We start from the raw sequence: 12,500 nt of genomic DNA, 5'->3' as shown, positions 1-12,500 counted from the left end.
AGAGGCGGCAGCCAGTCCCCAAACGCAAGCCAGGAGACGAACCACAAGAGGCGGCAGCCAGTCCCCAAACACCAGCCGGGGACCGGCCCACAAGAGGCGGCAGCCAGTCCCCAAACACCAGCCGGGGACCGGCCCACAAGAGGCGGCAGCCAGTCCCCAAACGCAAGCCAGGAGACGAACCACAAGAGGCGGCAGCCAGTCCCCAAACACCAGCCGGGGACCGGCCCACAAGAGGCGGCAGCCGGTCCCCAAACACCAGCCGGGGACCGGCCCACAAGAGGCGGCAGCCGGTCCCCAAACACCGGCCGGGGACCGGCCCACAGGAGGCGGCAGCCGGTCCCCAAACACCAGCCGGGGACCGGCCCACAAGAGGCGGCAGCCGGTCCCCAAACACCGGCCGGGGACCGGCCCACAGGAGGCGGCAGCCGGTCCCCAAACACCAGCCGGGGACCGGCCCACAAGAGGCGGCAGCCGGTCCCCAAACACCGGCCGGGGACCGGCCCACAGGAGGCGGCAGCCGGTCCCCAAACACCAGCCGGGGACCGGCCCACAAGAGGCGGCAGCCGGTCCCCAAACACCGGCCGGGGACCGGCCCACAGGAGGCGGCAGCCGGTCCCCAAACACCAGCCGGGGACCGGCCCACAGGAGGCGGCAGCCGGTCCCCAAACACCAGCCGGGGACCGGCCCACAGGAGGCGGCAGCCAGTCCCCAAACACTGGCCGGGGAGTGGCACAAATTCTAAGTCCCACGAGCCCCTGGTGACCCGACAATCGGACTTAGTGCAATTTTCCAAGTGCTGCAAGCCAATGTTGGCCCGACAAGTCCCCAAACGGCAGCCCGGTTTTGAGCCACTAGTGTCGGCCTATAAGTCCCCAAACACCGGCCCGGTTTTACGACCACTAGTCCCCCAACACTAGCCCGGGATTCAGCCACTAGTGGCGGGCACAATTCCCCAAACACCGGTCCGATAATACGCGCGCATATCCCCAAACACCGGTCCGATAATACGCGCGCATATCCCCAAACACCGGCCCGATAAAACGCGCACAATTCCCCAAACACCGGCCCGGATTTCAGCCACTAGTGGCGGGCACAAGTCCCCAAACACTAGCCAAGTTCTCAGCCACTAGTGGCGGGCACAATTCCCCAAACACCGGTCCGATAATACGCGCGCATATCCCCAAACACCGGCCCGATAATACGCGCGCAATTCCCCAAACACCGGCCCGGATTTCAGCCACTAGTGGCGGGCACAAGTCCCCAAACACTAGCCAAGTTCTCAGCCACTAGTGGCGGGCACAATTCCCCAAACACCGGTCCGATAATACGCGCGCATATCCCCAAACACCGGCCCGATAATACGCGCACAATTCCCCAAACACCGGCGCAGATTTCAGCCACTATTGGCGGGCACAAGTCCCCCAACACTAGCCCGGGATTCAGCCACTAGTGGCGGGCACAAGTCCCCAAACACCGGTCCGATAATACGCGCGCATATCCCCAAACACCGGCCCGATAATACGCGCGCATATCCCCAAACACCGGCCCGATAATACGCGCACAATTCCCCAAACACCGGCCCGGATTTCAGCCACTAGTGGCGGGCACAAGTCCCCAAACACTAGCCAAGTTCTCAGCCACTAGTGGCGGGCACAATTCCCCAAACACCGGTCCGATAATACGCGCGCATATCCCCAAACACCGGCCCGATAATACGCGCACAATTCCCCAAACACCGGCGCGGATTTCAGCCACTAGTGGCGGGCACAAGTCCCCAAACACTAGCCAAGTTCTCAGCCACTAGTGGCGGGCACGATTCCCCAAACACCGGTCCGATAATACGCGCGCATATCCCCAAACACCGGCCCGATAATACGCGCACAATTCCCCAAACACCGGCGCGGATTTCAGCCACTATTGGCGGGCACAAGTCCCCCAACACTAGCCCGGGATTCAGCCACTAGTGGCGGGCACGATTCCCCAAACACCGGTCCGATAATACGCGCGCATATCCCCAAACACCGGCCCGATAATACGCGCACAATTCCCCAAACACCGGCCCGGATTTCAGCCACTAGTGGCGGGCACAAGTCCCCAAACACTAGCCAAGTTCTCAGCCACTAGTGGCGGGCACAATTCCCCAAACACCGGTCCGATAATACGCGCGCATATCCCCAAACACCGGCCCGATAATACGCGCACAATTCCCCAAACACCGGCGCGGATTTCAGCCACTATTGGCGGGCACAAGTCCCCCAACACTAGCCCGGGATTCAGCCACTATTGGCGGGCACAAGTCCCCCAACACTAGCCCGGGATTCAGCCACTAGTGGCGGGCACGATTCCCCAAACACCGGTCCGATAATACGCGCGCATATCCCCAAACACCGGCCCGATAAAACGCGCACAATTCCCCAAACACCGGCCCGGATTTCAGCCACTAGTGGCGGGCACAAGTCCCCAAACACTAGCCAAGTTCTCAGCCACTAGTGGCGGGCACAATTCCCCAAACACCGGTCCGATAATACGCGCGCATATCCCCAAACACCGGCCCGATAATACGCGCACAATTCCCCAAACACCGGCGCGGATTTCAGCCACTAGTGGCGGGCACAAGTCCCCAAACACTAGCCAAGTTCTCAGCCACTAGTGGCGGGCACGATTCCCCAAACACCGGTCCGATAATACGCGCGCATATCCCCAAACACCGGCCCGATAATACGCGCACAATTCCCCAAACACCGGCGCGGATTTCAGCCACTATTGGCGGGCACAAGTCCCTCAACACTAGCCCGGATTTCAGCCACTATTGGAGGGCACAAGTCCCCCAACACTAGCCCAGTTCTCAGCCACTAGTGGCGGGCACAATTCCCCAAACACCGGTCCGATAATACGCGCGCATATCCCCAAACACCGGCCCGATAATACGCGCACAATTCCCCAAACACCGGCGCGGATTTCAGCCACTATTGGCGGGCACAAGTCCCCCAACACTAGCCCGGGATTCAGCCACTAGTGGCGGGCACGATTCCCCAAACACCGGTCCGATAATACGCGCGCATATCCCCAAACACCGGCCCGATAATACGCGCACAATTCCCCAAACACCGGCGCGGATTTCAGCCACTAGTGGCGGGCACAAGTCCCCCAACACTAGCCCGGGATTCAGCCACTAGTGGCGGGCACGATTCCCCAAACACCGGTCCGATAATACGCGCGCATATCCCCAAACACCGGCCCGATAATACGCGCGCATATCCCCAAACACCGGCCCGATAATACGCGCACAATTCCCCAAACACCGGCGCGGATTTCAGCCACTATTGGCGGGCACAAGTCCCCCAACACTAGCCCGGGATTCAGCCACTAGTGGCGGGCACGATTCCCCAAACACCGGTCCGATAATACGCGCGCATATCCCCAAACACCGGCCCGATAATACGCGCACAATTCCCCAAACACCGGCGCGGATTTCAGCCACTATTGGCGGGCACAAGTCCCCCAACACTAGCCCGGGATTCAGCCACTAGTGGCGGGCACGATTCCCCAAACACCGGCCCGATAATACGCGCACAATTCCCCAAACACCGGCGCGGATTTCAGCCACTAGTGGCGGGCACAAGTCCCCCAACACTAGCCAAGTTCTCAGCCACTATTGGCGGGCACAAGTCCCCCAACACTAGCCCGGGATTCAGCCACTAGTGGCGGGCACGATTCCCCAAACACCGGTCCGATAATACGCGCGCATATCCCCAAACACCGGCCCGATAATACGCGCACAATTCCCCAAACACCGGCCCGGATTTCAGCCACTAGTGGCGGGCACAAGTCCCCAAACACTAGCCAAGTTCTCAGCCACTAGTGGCGGGCACAATTCCCCAAACACCGGTCCGATAATACGCGCGCATATCCCCAAACACCGGCCCGATAATACGCGCACAATTCCCCAAACACCGGCGCGGATTTCAGCCACTATTGGCGGGCACAAGTCCCCCAACACTAGCCCGGGATTCAGCCACTAGTGGCGGGCACGATTCCCCAAACACCGGTCCGATAATACGCGCGCATATCCCCAAACACCGGCCCGATAATACGCGCACAATTCCCCAAACACCGGCGCGGATTTCAGCCACTATTGGCGGGCACAAGTCCCCCAACACTAGCCCGGGATTCAGCCACTAGTGGCGGGCACGATTCCCCAAACACCGGTCCGATAATACGCGCGCATATCCCCAAACACCGGCCCGATAATACGCGCGCATATCCCCAAACACCGGCCCGATAATACGCGCACAATTCCCCAAACACCGGCCCGGATTTCAGCCACTAGTGGCGGGCACAAGTCCCCCAACACTAGCCCAGTTCTCAGCCACTAGTGGCGGGCACAATTCCCCAAACACCGGTCCGATAATACGCGCGCATATCCCCAAACACCGGCCCGATAATACGCGCACAATTCCCCAAACACCGGCGCGGATTTCAGCCACTATTGGCGGGCACAAGTCCCCCAACACTAGCCCGGGATTCAGCCACTAGTGGCGGGCACGATTCCCCAAACACCGGTCCGATAATACGCGCGCATATCCCCAAACACCGGCCCGATAATACGCGCACAATTCCCCAAACACCGGCGCGGATTTCAGCCACTAGTGGCGGGCACAAGTCCCCCAACACTAGCCCGGGATTCAGCCACTAGTGGCAAGCACAATTCCCCAAACACCGGTCCGATAATACGCGCGCATATCCCCAAACACCGGCCCGATAATACGCGCACAATTCCCCAAACACCGGCGCGGATTTCAGCCACTATTGGCGGGCACAAGTCCCCCAACACTAGCCCGGGATTCAGCCACTAGTGGCGGGCACGATTCCCCAAACACCGGTCCGATAATACGCGCGCATATCCCCAAACACCGGCCCGATAATACGCGCACAATTCCCCAAACACCGGCGCGGATTTCAGCCACTATTGGCGGGCACAAGTCCCCCAACACTAGCCCGGGATTCAGCCACTAGTGGCGGGCACGATTCCCCAAACACCGGTCCGATAATACGCGCGCATATCCCCAAACACCGGCCCGATAATACGCGCGCATATCCCCAAACACCGGCCCGATAATACGCGCACAATTCCCCAAACACCGGCCCGGATTTCAGCCACTAGTGGCGGGCACAAGTCCCCCAACACTAGCCCAGTTCTCAGCCACTAGTGGCGGGCACAATTCCCCAAACACCGGTCCGATAATACGCGCGCATATCCCCAAACACCGGCCCGATAATACGCGCACAATTCCCCAAACACCGGCGCGGATTTCAGCCACTATTGGCGGGCACAAGTCCCCCAACACTAGCCCGGGATTCAGCCACTAGTGGCGGGCACGATTCCCCAAACACCGGTCCGATAATACGCGCGCATATCCCCAAACACCGGCCCGATAATACGCGCACAATTCCCCAAACACCGGCGCGGATTTCAGCCACTATTGGCGGGCACAAGTCCCCCAACACTAGCCCGGGATTCAGCCACTAGTGGCGGGCACGATTCCCCAAACACCGGCCCGATAATACGCGCACAATTCCCCAAACACCGGCGCGGATTTCAGCCACTAGTGGCGGGCACAAGTCCCCCAACACTAGCCAAGTTCTCAGCCACTATTGGCGGGCACAAGTCCCCCAACACTAGCCCGGGATTCAGCCACTAGTGGCGGGCACGATTCCCCAAACACCGGTCCGATAATACGCGCGCATATCCCCAAACACCGGCCCGATAATACGCGCACAATTCCCCAAACACCGGCCCGGATTTCAGCCACTAGTGGCGGGCACAAGTCCCCAAACACTAGCCAAGTTCTCAGCCACTAGTGGCGGGCACAAATCCCCAAACACCGGTCCGATAATACGCGCGCATATCCCCAAACACCGGCCCGATAATACGCGCACAATTCCCCAAACACCGGCGCGGATTTCAGCCACTATTGGCGGGCACAAGTCCCCCAACACTAGCCCGGGATTCAGCCACTAGTGGCGGGCACGATTCCCCAAACACCGGTCCGATAATACGCGCGCATATCCCCAAACACCGGCCCGATAATACGCGCACAATTCCCCAAACACCGGCCCGGATTTCAGCCACTAGTGGCGGGCACAAGTCCCCAAACACTAGCCAAGTTCTCAACCTTCAGCTGAGTATATGGCCTCCGAAAGGCCCATACATTCAGACGGGTCCATGTATTTTCAGCGACAGCCGCAGTACCGCCAAAATCCATGCAGCGGCGCTGGATTTATGGCCTCCGAAAGGCCCATTCATTCAGACGGGTCCATGTATTTTCAGCGACAGCCGCAGTACCGCCAAAATCCATGCAGAGGCGCTGAGTTTATGGCCTCCGAAAGGCCCATTCATTCAGACGGGTCCATGTATTTTCAGCGACAGCAGCAGTACCGCCAAAATCCATGCAGCGGCGCTGTATTTATGGCCTCCGAAAGGCCCATTCATTACCAACGGGGCTGCAGTAGCATCCCGCGGCCACGCAGGGGCAGATATTGTGAGGGAATTACATGGTAGTGGACGGAGCGCCCATGCATTTCCAATGGGAGTGCAGTACCTCAAAAATCCGCTCCAAGCCACCGAACTTGAGGGCCCGACGTTCCCTCAACACTAGCCCAGTGCAATCGACATTTCGTTCTGTGTACATTGTTACACAGAATGACAATACAAGGGAATTATTATTATTATTATTATTATTATTATGTATTCAGCCACTAGTGGCGGGCACAATACCCCAAACACTGGCCCGGCGCTGGCTGAGTTTATGGCCTCCGAAAGGCCCATACATTCAGACGGGTCCATGTATTTTCAGTTTTCCGTAGCAGGTGTGATTGTTTGTTTAATTAGGTAGTTTGTGTTGGTGACGGTGTTCCTAACTGTGGTGGCTTGTTTGTAGAATGTGGGGCCCTGCGTTTGTGTTATGTTGATTTCTGGTAATTTACTTTTTACTAAGTAGTCTTTCAGGTTTTTGTTTCTTTTAAAGGCTGAGATGATTTTGTAATCTTGGATTATGCTTGTGTTCTGTAGTGTCTGATTTATATTTTGTCCATTCATTCAGACGGGTCCATGTATTTTCAGCGACAGCCGCAGTACCGCCAAAATCCATGCAGCGGCGCTGAGTTTATGGCCTCCGAAAGGCCCATTCATTCAGACGGGTCCATGTATTTTCAGCGACAGCCGCAGTACCGCCAAAATCCATGCAGCGGCGCTGGGTTTATGGAATCCGAAAGGCCCATTCATTCAGACGGGTCCATGTATTTTCAACGACAGCCGCAGTACCGCCAAAATCCATGCAGCGGCGCTGGATTTATGGCCTCCGAAAGGCCCATTCATTCAGACGGGTCCATGTATTTTCAGCGACAGCCGCAGTACCGCCAAAATCCATGCAGAGGCGCTGAGTTTATGGCCTCCGAAAGGCCCATTCATTCAGACGGGTCCATGTATTTTCAGCGACAGCAGCAGTACCGCCAAAATCCATGCAGCGGCGCTGTATTTATGGCCTCCGAAAGGCCCATTCATTACCAACGGGGCTGCAGTAGCATCCCGCGGCCACGCAGGGGCAGATATTGTGAGGGAATTACATGGTAGTGGACGGAGCGCCCATGCATTTCCAATGGGAGTGCAGTACCTCAAAAATCCGCTCCAAGCCACCGAACTTGAGGGCCCGACGTTCCCTCAACACTAGCCCAGTGCAATCGACATTTCGTTCTGTGTACATTGTTACACAGAATGACAATACAAGGGAATTATTATTATTATTATTATTATTATTATGTATTCAGCCACTAGTGGCGGGCACAATACCCCAAACACTGGCCCGGCGCTGGCTGAGTTTATGGCCTCCGAAAGGCCCATACATTCAGACGGGTCCATGTATTTTCAGTTTTCCGTAGCAGGTGTGATTGTTTGTTTAATTAGGTAGTTTGTGTTGGTGACGGTGTTCCTAACTGTGGTGGCTTGTTTGTAGAATGTGGGGCCCTGCGTTTGTGTTATGTTGATTTCTGGTAATTTACTTTTTACTAAGTAGTCTTTCAGGTTTTTGTTTCTTTTAAAGGCTGAGATGATTTTGTAATCTTGGATTATGCTTGTGTTCTGTAGTGTCTGATTTATATTTTGTCCATTCATTCAGACGGGTCCATGTATTTTCAGCGACAGCCGCAGTACCGCCAAAATCCATGCAGCGGCGCTGAATTTATGGCCTCCGAAAGGCCCATTCATTCAGACGGGTCCATGTATTTTCAGCGACAGCCGCAGTACCGCCAAAATCCATGCAGAGGCGCTGAGTTTATGGCCTCCGAAAGGCCCATTCATTCAGACGGGTCCATGTATTTTCAGCGACAGCAGCAGTACCGCCAAAATCCATGCAGCGGCGCTGTATTTATGGCCTCCGAAAGGCCCATTCATTACCAACGGGGCTGCAGTAGCATCCCGCGGCCACGCAGGGGCAGATATTGTGAGGGAATTACATGGTAGTGGACGGAGCGCCCATGCATTTCCAATGGGAGTGCAGTACCTCAAAAATCCGCTCCAAGCCACCGAACTTGAGGGCCCGACGTTCCCTCAACACTAGCCCAGTGCAATCGACATTTCGTTCTGTGTACATTGTTACACAGAATGACAATACAAGGGAATTATTATTATTATTATTATTATTATGTATTCAGCCACTAGTGGCGGGCACAATACCCCAAACACTGGCCCGGCGCTGGCTGAGTTTATGGCCTCTGAAAGGCCCATACATTCAGACGGGTCCATGTATTTTCAGTTTTCCGTAGCAGGTGTGATTGTTTGTTTAATTAGGTAGTTTGTGTTGGTGACGGTGTTCCTAACTGTGGTGGCTTGTTTGTAGAATGTGGGGCCCTGCGTTTGTGTTATGTTGATTTCTGGTAATTTACTTTTTACTAAGTAGTCTTTCAGGTTTTTGTTTCTTTTAAAGGCTGAGATGATTTTGTAATCTTGGATTATGCTTGTGTTCTGTAGTGTCTGATTTATATTTTGTCCATTCATTCAGACGGGTCCATGTATTTTCAGCGACAGCCGCAGTACCGCCAAAATCCATGCAGCGGCGCTGGATTTATGGCCTCCGAAAGGCCCATTCATTCAGACGGGTCCATGTATTTTCAGCGACAGCCGCAGTACCGCCAAAATCCATGCAGAGGCGCTGAGTTTATGGCCTCCGAAAGGCCCATTCATTCAGACGGGTCCATGTATTTTCAGCGACAGCAGCAGTACCGCCAAAATCCATGCAGCGGCGCTGTATTTATGGCCTCCGAAAGGCCCATTCATTACCAACGGGGCTGCAGTAGCATCCCGCGGCCACGCAGGGGCAGATATTGTGAGGGAATTACATGGTAGTGGACGGAGCGCCCATGCATTTCCAATGGGAGTGCAGTACCTCAAAAATCCGCTAGAGGGCCCCGAACTTGAGGGCCCGGCGTTCCCTCAAGTGCCGATTTTATACCCCCTTCTCCAGCCGACAGCCAGAATTATATTAGGGACTCGCAATTTTGAGAGGTGAGCACCAGGGCTAATCAGCGGCCACCCGTGACCATTGAGTCCGACAGAGCAGAGGCTAGGGGCGGCCTCGCATCTCGCAATTACCGAGGGAAGATGCCGGTTCTCGAAAAATTTCTAAGTTTTTCAAATTTTAAAGTATTGAAGTATTTAGGGCGCTTCCCGCGGCCCTGGCTTTTGCATGTACCCCTCTAAGCTCCGGTTCTCGAAAAATGTCTAAGTTTTTCAAACTTTAAAGTATTGAAGCCGGACTTCCGCGGAGGCTGACAGGGGGCCTCCATCGAAGCACCCTTCACCCCCGGGTGAGCCGGCGTCGGCCCACGGGCCTGCCGGTTCCCCAACTGAGCGATTGGCACACGAGACCCGCCTCGGAGGGCCCACGTCGGCCGGCGCAAGCCGGTGTTCGGGCGTGCGGCTCCTCCGGCTTTGCGGGTCAAGCTCCAGCGCCGAGGATACTAGGCAAACGTTGGGCCCCCCCGAGCCGAGTGGATACCCGCCTCAGAAAGAGCTGGGGCGGTACGTACGGACGGCCTCACTAAGAGGGAACGGAAGCTACTAAAGCACACGTATAACTGTCCGATGTGCGAACGAAAGTGAGGCCGGACGAATCCGATACGAGTTACGAGTGAGGCGGGATCCACGGCTGGCACTCGCGGGGCCCTCTTGCGAAACCATGCCTCGGCGTGAACCTTTTGGCGGCAGAACCAAGACGAACCGAGGTCGAGCTTCCGTCTCGAGCCACACCCAGACGTCCGACCGTCGCGGAGCCCGACGCCACGCGTGCTAGGGCTCCGCGCGAAACATCGTTTCACGACACCCGCTCGTCAGCCCGTCCGAACGTATACGAGTGTCGCGCGGCCCCCCGGGCCCGGCTGTAGCCACAGCCTCGTCCCGGACCAGGGCCGCACCGCCACCAGCAGCGCCCCCCCGGCGGCAGACGCACTCTGGTTGATCCTGCCAGTAGCATATGCTTGTTTTCAAGATTAAGCCATGCATGTCTAAGTACGAATGGCCAGTACAGTGAAACTGCGAACGGCTCATTAAATCAGTTATGGTTCCTTTGATCGCTCCACCGTTACTTGGATAACTGTGGCAAATCCAGAGCTAATACATGCAAACGAGCGCCGACTCGCGGGCGGGGCTCCGGCCTCGCCCCGGGGACGCGTGCATTTATCAGACACAAAAACCCACGCGGTGTCCGGCGGGCGGGGGCTCAGCCGTCGCGCGCGTCCCCCGCGTCCGGCCTCCGCCTCTCCGGGCGGGGGCGTAAGCGGCGCGGGCGGCTCCGCGCGCGCCGGTCCTCGTTCCGCCGGCCCGGCCCCCCCTTTGTGTTGACTCAGGATAACCTCGTGCCGATCGCTCGCCCACCCGAGGCGGCGACGACTCATTCGAATGTCTGCCCTATCAACTTTCGATGGTAGACTCTGCGCCTACCATGGTGACCACGGGTAACGGGGAATCAGGGTTCGATTCCGGAGAGGGAGCATGAGAAACGGCTACCACATCCAAGGAAGGCAGCAGGCGCGCAAATTACCCACTCCCGACACGGGGAGGTAGTGACGAAAAATAACAATACGGGACTCGTTCGAGTCTCCGTAATTGGAATGAGCCGAACACAAACCCATCGGCCAGCATCCATTGGAGGGCAAGTCTGGTGCCAGCAGCCGCGGTAATTCCAGCTCCAATAGCGTATTTTAAAGTTGCTGCAGTTAAAAAGCTCCTAGTTGGACCCCGGGACGCGAGCTGACGGTCCGCCGCGAGGCGTGCATCCGTCTGTCCCAGCCCCTGCCTCTCGGCAAAAGCCCCCGTGATGCCCTTCGCTGGGTGTCACTCGCGGGGCCCGAAGCGTTTACTTTGAGGAAATTAGAGTGTTCAAAGCAGGCCACACGGCCGCCCCTGCATATCGCAGCTGGGAATAATGGAATAGGACTCCGGTTCTATTTTGTGGGTTGTCATGAACTGGGGCCATGATTAAGAGGGACGGCCGGGGGCATTCGTACTGCGCCGCTAGAGGTGAAATTCTTGGACCGGCGCAAGACGGACGAGAGCGAAAGCATTTGCCAAGAATGTTTTCATTAATCAAGAACGAAAGTCGGAGGTTCGAAGACGATCAGATACCGTCCTAGTTCCGACCATAAACGATGCCGACTCGCGATCCGGCGGCGTTATTCCCATGACCCGCCGAGCAGCACCCGGGAAACCGACCAAGTGTCTGGGTTCCGGGGGGAGTATTGTTGCAAAGCTGAAACTTAAAGGAATTGACGGAAGGGCACCACCAGGAGTGGAGCATGCGGCTTAATTTGACTCAACACGGGAAACCTCACCCGGCCCGGACACGGAAAGGATTGACAGATTGAAGGCTCTTTCTCGATACCGTGGGTGGTGGTGCATGGCCGTTCGTAGTTGGTGGAGCGATTTGTCTGGTTAATTCCGATAACGAACGAGACTCAAACATACTAAATAGTACCGCGGCCCCCCGCGCGGTCGGCGGCAGAAAACTTCTTAGAGGGACAAGTGGCTCTCAGCCACACGAGAATGAGCAATAACAGGTCTGTGATGCCCTTAGATGTCCGGGGCTGCACGCGCGCCACACTGAGCGTATAAGCGCGTCGTCTATCCCCGCGCCGGCAGGCGCGGGTAATCCTATGAACCCCGCTCGTGACAGGGCCTGGGGATTGCAATTATTTCCCACCAACGAGGAATTCCCAGTAAGCGCGGGTCATTAGCCTGCGTTGATTAAGTCCCTGCCCTTTGTACACACCGCCCGTCGCTACTACCGATCGGATGGCTTAGTGAGGTCCTCGGATAGTCCCCGCCGGGGCCGGCCCCGGCTCCGGCGGTGTGCCAGAAGACGGTCGAACTTGACTATCTAGAGGAAGTAAAAGTCGTAACAAGGTTTCTGTAGGTGAACCTGCAGAAGGATCATTAACGTACGAGCGGC

General features: G+C 56.9%; 1 non-coding gene across 1 annotated transcript; it reads left to right on the top strand.

Annotated features, from left to right (window-relative positions):
- Positions 1 to 10,500: 10,500 nt before the first annotated feature.
- Positions 10,501 to 12,487, top strand: LOC148345308 (18S ribosomal RNA). The gene has a single exon (XR_015848684.1). It is a non-coding gene; the product is annotated as an 18S ribosomal RNA (ribosomal RNA).
- The last annotated feature ends 13 nt before the right edge of the window (positions 12,488 to 12,500 follow it).

The sequence above is a fragment of the Urocampus carinirostris genome, unplaced genomic scaffold, assembly GCF_059441175.1.
Source record: "Urocampus carinirostris isolate Australia breed hairy pipefish unplaced genomic scaffold, RoL_Ucar_1.0 HiC_scaffold_54, whole genome shotgun sequence".
NCBI classification, from domain to species: Eukaryota; Metazoa; Chordata; class Actinopteri; order Syngnathiformes; family Syngnathidae; genus Urocampus; species Urocampus carinirostris.
Note: the sequence above shows the minus strand (reverse complement) of the source record. Positions and strands in the feature narration are given on the sequence as shown.